A 12,342-nucleotide genomic window follows, 5' to 3' on the forward strand; every position below is an offset into this window, starting at 1 on the left:
AGCAAAATAGTATTTGTCACCTGATCAAAGTTAGCGCTGTTTTGAGCAAGAGGTAGAACCAAGGTTTGTGGGTTGTTTTCAGAGGTCACTTATTAATAATGTTGGGGGGTTTTCTTCGTTTTTGTTTTGATTTGTGTGTGTGTGTGTGGGGTGTGTGGTTTTTTTTTTCCTCTAACACCTCATTGTTTGCCCCTATTCTTTTCTGTCTGTTAGCCAGAGGTTCCCTGTTTGTGTTATTATTCATACCTATTTAAAAGATCTATTTCACACTAAAATCTTAAACTTTTATGAATTTTCATATTGTCTAAAAAAAAAAAAATCAAACTGGTAACTTAATCTAAAGTTTTCAATCTCATAATTCCTTGGAATTTAAGGTTACATATGATGTGGCTAAAATTTTTTTATTAATCTTCAATATTTTGAACAAAACTATGCTCTTGTCTATTATGTGCTTATCTATCACCTGAAGCTCCAGTTCTATGACAAACTGAGTTTGTCACAAATAGCCCTGTTAGCCATTGGAATGTATTGGAATGTATTTTTGCAGATATGGGAACAGAATGGATTAGATTAGTATATGCCTCATTGGTGGTTAAGGTCTAGCCAGCAACTGAAGCAAGTTGCAGGGCTTAGCACACTGATTGTTGAAACAAAAACTTAAATCTCATATGCACTTAATAAAGAGACATTCTGTTTTTCCATAGGGCTCGAGTGTTTTGTAGATGAAACAAGTGTGTCCTGTCCCCAGTGTGCTTTCCTTTGGAAGACAGGGAGACCAGACATGGCAGGCAGGACTACAGCTGGTAAAATACAGATCAACAGATATGTGATTATGTTTTGTAGAGATTCAAGCTGCATGTGTGTGTTCTAAACCACCAAATGTTAACTGTGTCCTGGCTCCGCAGGCTAAGGTGAGTGTGGTGTGTAGTCCACAGCAAACAAGATTTTTAAAATAGAAAAATAAACAGATGTCCCCTTCTGCCTCATTAGGATAAGACTTGTTTTCCTTCACAAGGGGGAGGGACTGATGTGCAGTTCTGCTGACTTTGATGTCTGCCAGAGTCCCACAGCTGAGACAGAATGGAAAGCATGGTGCAGCAGGAGTAAGCAGCTGCTCTCATTTACCCTGGACACCCACCAAGGGCTGAGCAGCCTTTGCCTTTGAATTGACATCACGTTTGTCCTGGCAGCACCAGAATAGTCAGTCTTGTTTACCCATGGAGGGGTGGGGTGGAGAAAAAAACCCTCTCTTTTACTGATTTACCAGCTTTATCATGACTGTGCAAGAATCACCATTTTTATCAGGAGGTACAGTGTGCTTGATCCCTCTGTATTGAGGGAACAAAGGGCCTGGAAATCTGCCAGGTCTCTACATGTAAGATATCCTCAGCTGGTAGCAATCTCTCCTGCAGCCATCCGTGGAGCAAGCTCATAAAAATCCTCTCACACCGTGTGAATTCTTCTGGTAGCAGGCTGTAGTTATGCAGCTCTAGTGAGCGAAATGAAGTATGATGCATGATGTAATAGTAGAGAGAGGATTTGTGATCAGAAACCCATGGCAAGAAGAAAGGCTGGATAGCGGCAGTAAGGGAAAATGGAGCTGAGAGATCAGTATGGGCCAGCAATAGGGAATTTGATGGTAGAGAATAGAAACCATCACCATTAGGAGGCATGTAAGGAACCAAGTAATTTGTGGTGACTGGTGATCTGAAGTGTGTGTGTTAACTCCCAGAAGAGTCCCCAGCATGAGAGCTAGCATGGTGTTTGTTGTGGCTGAGAACTTTGCAGGCAACCTGTGGGAAAAGCCACGGGGACTTGAGCCCAAGAGAGATCTGAGAATGTCAGGTCTCCAGAGACCGGTGCACAGTGTAGATGGTGCTGAATGGAGTTACTCAGACCTATATCGCTATGGCCACTGTCAGCCCAGTGAGAAAACCCATCTCAAACACGTGCTGGAGCCAGGACACTGAAATGCCAGCTGCCAGCCCAGCAGTATTAGCACTTGTATTGCAGTGGAGCTGAGCGGTGTTCAGTGATGTGCAGTGAATTCGTCAGGGCTCTGGCTCTGCTTGCACACCTGTTGCTTGCAGTGGAGGGTGCAGGTGTGTAGCTCTCTGAAGGTAAGAAAGAGGATGGCGCCTTCTAGATGTGAAGAGCTGCAAGACCATGGGCTCATCACCTGATCGAGGATACAGGCTAGCTACGGACTTTTTATTTTCCCCTAGAACTGAGCAGACCATCATGCTGGGGAACCTGGCCGTGCTGTGCCACACCATGCTGGTTTGGCTGCCTGCCCTGCTGCAGACTATACGGGAGCTGTCTAAAGATAATCCCTGATGCTTCCAAAAATGCCTAACTCTTGAGCAAGCCACGAATGCACATCAGTCATTCTGGATCATCCTGGATCATCTACTTTTATTCTTGTGGTAATATTTAGGACATGTTTGTTCCTAGCAGATTTGCTGTATAGCCTAAAGGAAAGTTGTTGTCACAAAGTCAGAGGCCAGTTTTTGCTGCTTAGTCACTTCTAAATATTAACCTGGATAATCAAAATTACTCAAAAGAATGCTACAGGGTAGGAGTGCATCCCCCCCTCTTAAATACCAGTGAATGAGGCAGTTTCTTTCAAGGTTAAGATCAAGGCTGCATATGCCAGCAACAGCTATCCAGAGCCACGTTTTAGAGCCTGACTCAAACACGGAATTGCTTTTTCTTCTGGCATGTCAAGTGAATCCAGGTGTACCTTTAATAATGCTGCTCTACTACAGATGCGCACCAGCACTCCTTGCAAATAGTGGGGCTGTATTTGAGCAGCTGATTCTCATAATCCTTTCTCTGTTCAAGGAACCTGATTGATTGCTGTCACTGCCAGGAGGGCTGTAGGTACTGGGTGCCCCATCAGCGATGGATGGTTTGTACTTGCTATTATATCCTGCCAATATTTGAGCAACTAATTTATTCATAAAATGTGCTCTGTCTTTTCTTGGCTTGTGGCTTCGAGCTAATGCTGCCAGCCTCGTTTTCTTCTTACTTGCCTGCTTGTAAATTTGACTTAATGCAGTGATGGAGGAGGCTGTATTCTGTTCCTTTAGTCACAATCTGAGTTAAAACTGGTGTTAGCACAGGCTCTAATCTATTTGCACACTTTATTTCAACTCAATTCAAAGTTTGAAGTAGTCTCTAAAAGGACCAGGCTCTAGTCCACAGCTGTGTTTGCTTTCTGTGGCCCAAGATCAGTAGCTATCTTGTCCCAGATGCCCAGGGTCACTTCATGTAAAGCAGCAGCAGTTTTACCTGCTGCACCCCCTGCCTTGGGATGGTAATCTGTCAGTTGTTGCACATGCTGCTGTTCCCAGCTTCTTTTGCTTTTCCCATTTATACATATCATCCCCTAAATCATCTTCATCAGGTGATTTCAAATCTAATTCCTCACTGCTTTCTGCAGATACAGCAGCTATTTTTAATTTTTGCATCCTGATCAGCTTTTGCAAGCATCTAATTTTAGCTTCACATTTAATATGATCAGGTTCCCTTGGAACTCTCCTTTGCTATAGTGCCAATGGCTGCACTGTGCATGTTAATCCTTCTACTGGATTCTGGCATTTTCTACTTCTGTAGTTTTTCTTTCCCTTTTTCTGAATTGAAAATACTGTATTATGTTGCTACTTTTTTGAGACACTAGACTGTAGTCCTTTTCAAATTTCTTAGTATTTTCTTTTAAAACACAGCTTTCAGATCATAGCAGTTATTTTCTGCTTTTACTCTGGCTCAATCAGCACAAAATGTTGTAGCTGCTCCCCCAACAGCCACAGTAGTACAGAAATTGTATCCTCGAGTTCCACTTTGTAAGATCTACACTAACTAGAGACCATTTATTCTTTATCACCCCTGGTGCTGTGGGCTGAAATGACATACCTCTTCTTCCATGGACATGTGCCTGTAGCCTGGAAGATCTTGGAGGTTTTTGTGTTTTTTCTCTTACTGCTCAGATCTCCAGCTAGATCAGTTAGTATCATTTGGGTGGCATTAGTGGCTTGTTGAGGTCAGTGCCTGCAGTGACATAAAGCTTCATGTCCAGCAAAGAAACAGAAGACTGGGCAAACTGCAAAGGACACAGATGGGCTAGCTAACAAAAAATCTTGTTTTCTAGCCATGCAACATCCTGGGCTGACCACAGCAAGAGGAGGCTGTGATGCCCTCAGACTGAAATTGCACTATTCTTACACACGGACTTCATGGAATATTCTGTGTCCAGAGCCTTCCCCCCATCAAAGGGGCCAGCGTGGTCTTTGGGCTCCTTCCTGACACGGTACACTTCTAGTGCTCCTGGAACAAGTTATGTTTACACCTGGGAAACAGCATGCAAATCAACAGAACATTTCATTGTATTTGTTGAGCTGACCAGCAAAGACACATCCGTGACCAGAAACAGCAGAGGAGAGAGAAGTATGCAGGATGCTAATGAGTGCCAAGCAGAGAACAGATACAGTCCTTCAAGATGGAAAAGGTCAGAGCTGAACTCAGGGTTATCAGGAGTTCCCAGTGGTGACTGTGGCACACAAGGCATCTTCATGAGAGCATACAAGCAATGACCCCAGGCACAGCACCAGCAGGACCCCTGGAGAGGACTCAAGCAGAGATGAGCATGGTACTGTTAGGATCTCTTCCCAGAAGATCATTAATGCAGGTAGATCAAGTGGTTACAGTTGGAGAAGAAAACAGTATGTGCCAGTAGAAGAGATGAGGGTGATTATAGATGAGGGTGATTATTTTTAGTTTCCACAGAGACTGTGCATCAAAAGTAATGAGAAAGGACTGGCAGACACAGGAGGCTGTGAGGTTTGCACTCAGCTCCATGAAGAACAACTCTAGGATGAAGCTAGACCAAGAAATGAAACTGAGAAAAGCCTTGCTAAAGCAAAAAGAAAAAGGGGCTATGTTCCCATCTTGTCTTGAGGCCCTGACAGCTCTTAATCAAGGAACTAATTTAATTCTGAACTTTACTGATTGGCTGTTTTCACTAGTAGCTGATACAGGCACTTCAGAGCTTTCAACTGGGCTGGAAATAGGGCAGGACTGCTGGAATCTTGGAAGATCTCTGTTTTCCTCTTCAAGAACCATGAGCCTGTTCTCCTATGTGCTGTGCAGCTACCCATATGGATCTACAGCAAGTACATGACAGTGTGGAGTGACAGAGTTTTATCTGTCATGCACCAGCAACTGCTGCCCCAAAATGGGCAGGACTGTGAAGGATCAGTCCCTTCAGGATTAATCCCTTGGGGTACCATGTGGTTGCAACCACAAGCTCTGACCTACAGCTAGTAAAGCTGAAATGACAGTACATCTTCCATGCAAGAAGAGCCTGCAGAATGATTACAGCCAAGATCTGGCTGGAGGCACCCTGCGGCTGCCTGCTGCTTGATTTTGCTAAGTGGGTAAGTTCATGCTCTTTATCTCAGGGGAAAGGCATCTGGTTCAGCGATGGGGCAGGATCTCTTCAGGGATGTGTAAGAACACAGTATTGATTCAGCCCTGGCTGTGCTTAAGGAAATCCCTTGGAACATCCACCTTTGTCCTGACTTACCTGTCAGAACAGCACTGAAGTATTGGCCTGAAATGTGTCACTTGAGTTCTTTGTTGATCACCTGAGCTGGCTCCCTCATACCAGCCATGACTGTGGTGTGGAGAAGGAATGAAAGGCTATAAGGTACCACTGCAGCTTTTCTGGTCCTGAAGGGAACACTAAAGCAGGTTATAGCTGTCAGCTGTCCCATGGAGACTCTCCACCCAGCGCAGACAGCCAGGGAGGGTTACACCGATGCTCTGCTCACTTACCCCTTTCCTCTCCAGAGCTGGGGGGCTAGGTAGGACCTCAGAACACCTCCTGGCATCAGGCCAACTAGTTGGGGAAACTCCTCACTGAGGCTGATATATCACTGAGCTGGATATACTGCTGTTGGACATTATCAGGACTCTGGTCTCTCTAGTAAGGGTCGGAAGGGCGTTCTCAGGCACCTGCGGGGGGTTTTGGGGCAGTCATTGACAGACCAAGGTGTCCACCTTCTTCAGACACTCAGAGCTGAGTAGCAGATGAAAAGGTGGGGTTGCATACCTAGATTTTAAACCTTGTCTTTTAATCTTCAACAGATTGTAAATACTGCTGTCACTCGATACAGGGAATAGGAAATAGCTTCTGACGGAAGGTCAGTGTCAGAAACTGTTGCTCATTTTGATATCTTCGAATGGTGTCATTTTTCTGAACTTCTGAACTGCCTTTTTTTTTTCCCCTGCAATTTTGGGGGTGTCTGATCTCATAGATGCTTCTGCCACAGGCTGTTCCAGAGCAAGTACATCAGATAGTTAGCCCTGGTTGCTGGCAGTTAATAGGGAAAGCTCAGCCTTCTCTGTAGATAATGTGATAATACTGCTTGCACGAAGTGGGAAGACATGGTCAGGCTGGTTATCGCAGGGAGGAGTGTTCAAGGAATTCAGTGTGAAAATGGATTTGATATGACTCTTTATTGCTTTGCTGGCCATAGCCATGTAGAGAAATGCCAGAGCACCCTTCCCTGCCTGCTAGTTGCAGCCAGTCTGCACAGATACAGAAGACTCGTTGATGAAGTACAAGAGGTTCCATTCAGTGTCTTATATAAGCAGTAAGGAAGGGGTTCAGCTAAGTCTGGCAAAAGGAAAAGCTCTAAGAAAATGGAAAATAGGGCACTTGGTCATTTCAGAAGTGACACAGTGTGCTCTGCGAGAAAGTTAATCCTACAATGGTGTGTGAGCTGGCAGAGGCAGGATGCAGGAACAACTATAAAATCATGGATGAAATGCAAAGAGTAGATTTCTTTTGGTTATCTCACCAGTCAGGGGATCCCCAAAGCAGCACCCAGGCAGAGGTTCACAAGCAGGGATGCACGCACTGCAGAGCTCAGTCCTTGCTAGAGGATCAATGAACATGCTGGTTTTGCCTGTTTATCAAGGATTCGCGCAGATGTAGTTTTTCTCTGTGCTTTGATCTTTCCTATAGCAGGGCAGGAATCTCAAGCATGTACAACAGGGTGACTCTGAGTCTGTTACAGGCCTATGTTATGTAAACACCGAGGTTCTACTTGTCCAACACAGAAGGCTAAACAAGGATTGGTATGATGTGTTTTTTGACACTTCACCTGAGCATGTTTACAATCTTCCTCACCAGTCTTCCATTATTTTCCCACAAATGGCATAATCTCTTTTGGCATATGTCTACGGTGTTATGATGCCTCGATGACCCAGCTTTTTTTCCCTTGTCTTTCTCAAATTTACTTGTTCTTCCTGCCTTTCCCTGCCTTCCTGGGCCCCAAAACACCCTGGACCCTTCCCTCCTCCTTCCCCTGGGCTGATGGCCCCCAGGAGGCCACGCTGCGCTGCACAGCCCCTCTGCCTGGTTATGGATGGATCCACAAACCTGGATCCGGGGAAAATAATAATAACAATAATAATAATAATAATAATAATAATAATAATAATAATAATAGCCCCTCGGCCTGGTTCCCCGGTGGCCGAGCCACTGGGGGTCAGTGTTGCTCCGCTAAAGCCGCGGCAGCGCTGGGTCCCGCTGGCCGGGGCTGCCCCGGGGCGGGGGGGATTCCGGGGGGCCCGGGGCTGGGTTGGGGCGGCCCCGCGCCACGGCGGCGCTGCTGGGGGCTCTGCCAGCGGCTCTGCTAGCGGGAGGAGCACGGCTGAGCCTGGGGCGCTCAGACATGCCGCAGTCGTGCTTCCCTGCGGGAAGGCCGTGCCTCAGTTTCCCTGGCTGAAATGCCGTGCGTCGCTTGCCGCTCTCCTCTGTGCCAGCAGAGCCCGGGGGCCCTGGTGAGAGCCTTCAGCTGAGTAGTTCACCGACCAGATGGCAGAGATGCCCTTCTTTGCCGTTGCTTTTAGTAATTACGGGAGAGGAGAGATGGCTAGAGCAAGCTGGGATCAGGCCAGCAAAGGGGATGCTGATGCTTCTCCTTTCCCCAGAGCCTGTGTGGCCAGACATGCACATGTTGTCCTGACAGCCTGCCTGGCCCCTGCCAGCTGCCGTGCCCAGAGCTCTGCCAAGTGTGCAGGTCTGGCAGCTCGTAGGCACAGCCACTCTGCTGCCTGCAGGGATGTGCACCAGCCCTGCAAAGCTCCCTGAGGTTCATTTGCACCGGGATACACACAGCCCCTCTGAAAACACAGCTGGCTGTTGCGGCTCACTGGCAGTCAGGGTGTTGCGGGGTGAACCCAGACAGACACCTAGGCAGGGCAGGCTGTGCTGGACCCAGCGGGGCTAGTCCAGGCAGGTCCTGCACAAACATGCTGCTCCTGTTTGCACGTTCCCAGTCAGTATCCATGGGAAGGAACTGAAAATCAGGCACAACTGCATGGCTGAACCAAGCCTTGCCTTGGCCATGTCATTCACCGACTGCTTTTTACAAGCCCTGAAAGTGAAGTGAGGACCTTGCTTCTAAATCCAATCCCAGGGCATCTGTTGATCTGCTGCAGCTGGAGTTTGGTACCAGAGAACTACAGAGCAGTGGCATCTTCAAATTACATTCAGAGTAAGATCTATTGCTTTACTTTGCTTTCAAGTATGTCTTTGACTCAACTATTCGGAGCTTGCTGCAGAAACTCAGTGAAGCTTATGTTTGTCTTTGATCTCTTGACCAGGCTTGTGCTCTTCTACCTGGCTGCTCTGAAGCACATCTCATCACGTGCTTCCAGGTGCAGACTGACCCCAAGGCAGGTCCCAGAAAGCAGCCTGCAGCCCTTGGACATCTAGCAGAGCAAAGATGGTGCCCCGTCTCCGTCTGCGACCTGAGCAGGCAGCAGCAGAGCTGGGCTGACCTTTGTGCTTGGCTTCCTTGAGCACTAGTGCTATGGCACAGACCTGCCCTCGCCCGAACAAGCTGAGCTGAAACACAGCTGACCTACCTTTGCATGCGTGGTGCACAGGCATTGATATCTGATTTAGTCAGTCAGAAAGAGCTGCTTTTAGGGCACAATTCATCTGATCTATTCTAGACAGATGTCTGCTTTGCAATAAGTCACTGCCAAAGTGTCTTTTCTCCCAAGTGACTACATGGGGAGCTTGCAGAGACTAGCTCAGACAAGACATGTGGGGGTGAAGTCCAGCAGGTGCTGAGCCTTTGTTCAGCCTTTCAGCTGGAGCCTTGCAAAGGGCCTGTTGTGGTTGGGGATCTCCAACAACTCATCACTTGGGGTGTGTGCAATATGCAGTTGTAGCTGTTTGCTGTAAAAAGGTTATTTCCATGATGGTGTTGCAATCTAGGTCTCATGAAACAACCTAGCAGTTAGAGTCTTTGCTTAGGAGAAGGAGGATTGTCTGACACCCTTGTCTGAGGGGATCCAAGACCCATCTCCTCCTCCCAACAAGTAGTCACAAAGTGGTAGCCTCCTGGGCAGACGTTCTCCATCACTGCAGCTGAAACTGTTCTCCAGTGTAGCTCTCTTGGAGACAATGAACAAATACAGTATTAGCACTTTTACATTCCTTGATATAAATGAAGTTACATTGCCAGAAGCTCAGACTTCTGATGTTTATTGCAAGTGCTTTTTGTAATAGCAACATGAAAACAGAGCATTTATGCATTAAAAGTATATTCACTTTGAGGAAAAGCACAAAAAAAACCCAGCAATATGATCACACATAAACTACTGAGGGAACTAGACTCAGTCAGGAAAAGTGACCCATGCTCTTTCATAATTACTCTTGAACTTTTCAGAGCAATGTTAATCCAGAGGTCTCAATGCACTTCAGATGTGTAATAGGTGGAGATGTGTAATAGGTGGAGACACAACAATCAAAAGCTGTGGCAGAACTCACACTGATTTGTGTAGACTTTGGATAAAATGAATGCTTAATGTGTATGTGCTGGTTTGACTTGAAAGCAAGTTAATTTTCTTCATGCAGTGAAACCCCTTTCTTTTTCATAGCTAGCATGGTCATTGTTTGTATGTAGTTCAAGAACAAGAAGATAACACCTTTTTTTTTTTTTTTCCCAAGTAACCTGCCAGTGTCTTTGAGCTGGAACAAAGAGAATGCAAGAGCTTGTTGTTATCTTAGTTGTTTTCTAAGACCCACGGTCTCTAAGCTATCTGCCCAAAGGTGTGAGGCAGCTGGAAAAGGGGGGCATGGATGGGGCAGACCTTGACTGACATCCAGGCTGATCAGTGAGAATATTTCATGCCATTAGCATCATGCTTCATATTTAAGGAGAGTCGGATTTTCTGGCTAGGAAGACAGAGACCCATTCTGGTTCTGCTCCATTTGGGTTGAGTTTCTTTCAAGAGTTTCTTTATTTTGGCCTTTTGTCATCCTGCTGTTTTGCAGTGGCCTCTGGGCCTTTCTGCCTTTTCTGTCCTTTCCCCAGGATCGGCTGTTCAGGACCAGGGTTCTCTCTTCCCAGGACAGGCTGCTCAGTGAAGACAGAGTTCATGAGGAATTGCATTGAATATCTTTTATTTTATATTCTACTTCAATTATATATATATTACTACTAGTGGTGGTATATTAGTGTTATTTTGTTATTTTATTTAACCGTGTTTATCTCAGTCCACGAGTTTCTCCCTTCCCTTTCAATTCTCTCCCCTATTTGTTGGTGGGGGTGGTGGGTGAGTGGCTATTGTGGTTTCGACGCCAGCTTGGGTTAAACCACGACAGCACAGCAGGCAGCTGGGGGTCAGAACTGCTGCCCTCAGCCACTCTGCTTGAACAGCCAGGCACCCTTCTTCCTTTTCTGATCTCATCAGTGTCATCACTCTAAAATAAATGGCACCAAAGTTCACACCTTATAAATAAATGCAGACTAACAGAGCTGTTGAAAACTAAAGAGTCTGTTCCCATCATCTAGTCTGACCCTCTACAGCACACAGCAGCCGTTCTTGACTTCTGAAGTCTTCAAATGGTGGAAAAGCCTCACAGTCTTAGCTAATTGTTCCAGTCTTTAAATGCTTTCATTGTCTGGAGCCTGCACTTAATCCTTGCTCTCAGTCCATCTAGTGGCAGTTTTCAACACAATCTCTGTTCTCAAAGACACTTCTGAATGAAAAAAGCACAAAAGCTGGTTTAACAATTAGATGAGGTTCCTAGCATTTAAAGCTATACTGCACAGCATAAGTATCACAGTATGTTTGGGATTGGAAGGGACCTCAAAAGATCATCTAGTCCAATCCCCCTGCTGGAGCAGGAACGCCTAGGTGAGGTCGCACAGGAACATGTCCAGGCGGGTTTTGAATGTCTCCAGAGAAGGAGACTCCACAACCTCCCTGGGCAGCCTGTTCCAGTGCTCTGTCACCCTCACTGAGAAGAAGTTTTTTCTCAAATTTAAGTGGAACCTCTTGTGTTCCAACTTGATCCCATTACCCCTTGTCCTATCATTGTTTGCCACCGAGAAGAGCCTGGCTCCATCCTCATGGCACTCACCCTTTATATATTTATAAACATTAATAAGGTCACCCCTCAGTCTCCTCTTCTCCAAGCTAAAGAGCCCCAGCTCCCTCAGCCTTTCTTCATAAGGGAGGTGCTCCACTCCCTTCATCATCTTTGTTGCCCTGTGCTGGACCCTCTCCAGCAGTTCCCTGTCCTTCTGGAACTGAGGGGCCCAGAACTGGACACAATATTCCAGATGTGGTCTCACCAGGGCAGAGACCTGCTATATTATATGAGACAACATACATTTATTTTACATATATTCAAAGTATGTTTTCATAACTTGTTTCATAAAATATGCAGTAAGTGTACATCTGGGTCAGTCAACTGTCTTCTCTGCTTTTGCTCCACCAAAGGCAAGCCAAATAGATGACTTGCTGTGCTTTTGCTCAGTGAGACCCGAGTTCCTTCTTGATCTCTTCACAGGGAGGAAAGTCAATAGTAATAGGGGAAGCTGTCAGGAAAATGGTGCTTTTTGCAAACAGCTGATACTCCAATGAATCTTTGTTATGCCTTGATTTTGTAGATCCTGTGCAGGGAAAATAGTTTTGCGCATGGCCAAAATAAGATCTTACAGTGAAGACCAAGATTAAAAATTAGTTGGAGCTGGACATCAGCATTGGCCATATTGAACCAACAGTGTGAGTGAGGAAGCACATAGCTGTCCCTTAGGGTCTGCACACTTGTGTCCTTATGCAGTGAGTTGCATAAGACTCACAAGACAGCTTATTTTGCCTGAACCTGGCCCCCAAAGAGCTGAGTGCATCAGCTAAACTCACCTCAACTGGACAGAGGCATCCTGGGCAGTATTAGCTCTTAGATCTGGCAGCTCTTAGAGCTACAGTGCCTCTTTGTAGAGCTGTCAGTTGCTCAGAGGTTAGAAT

Source organism: Columba livia, chromosome 1 (assembly GCF_036013475.1).
Source record: "Columba livia isolate bColLiv1 breed racing homer chromosome 1, bColLiv1.pat.W.v2, whole genome shotgun sequence".
NCBI classification, from domain to species: domain Eukaryota; kingdom Metazoa; phylum Chordata; class Aves; order Columbiformes; family Columbidae; genus Columba; species Columba livia.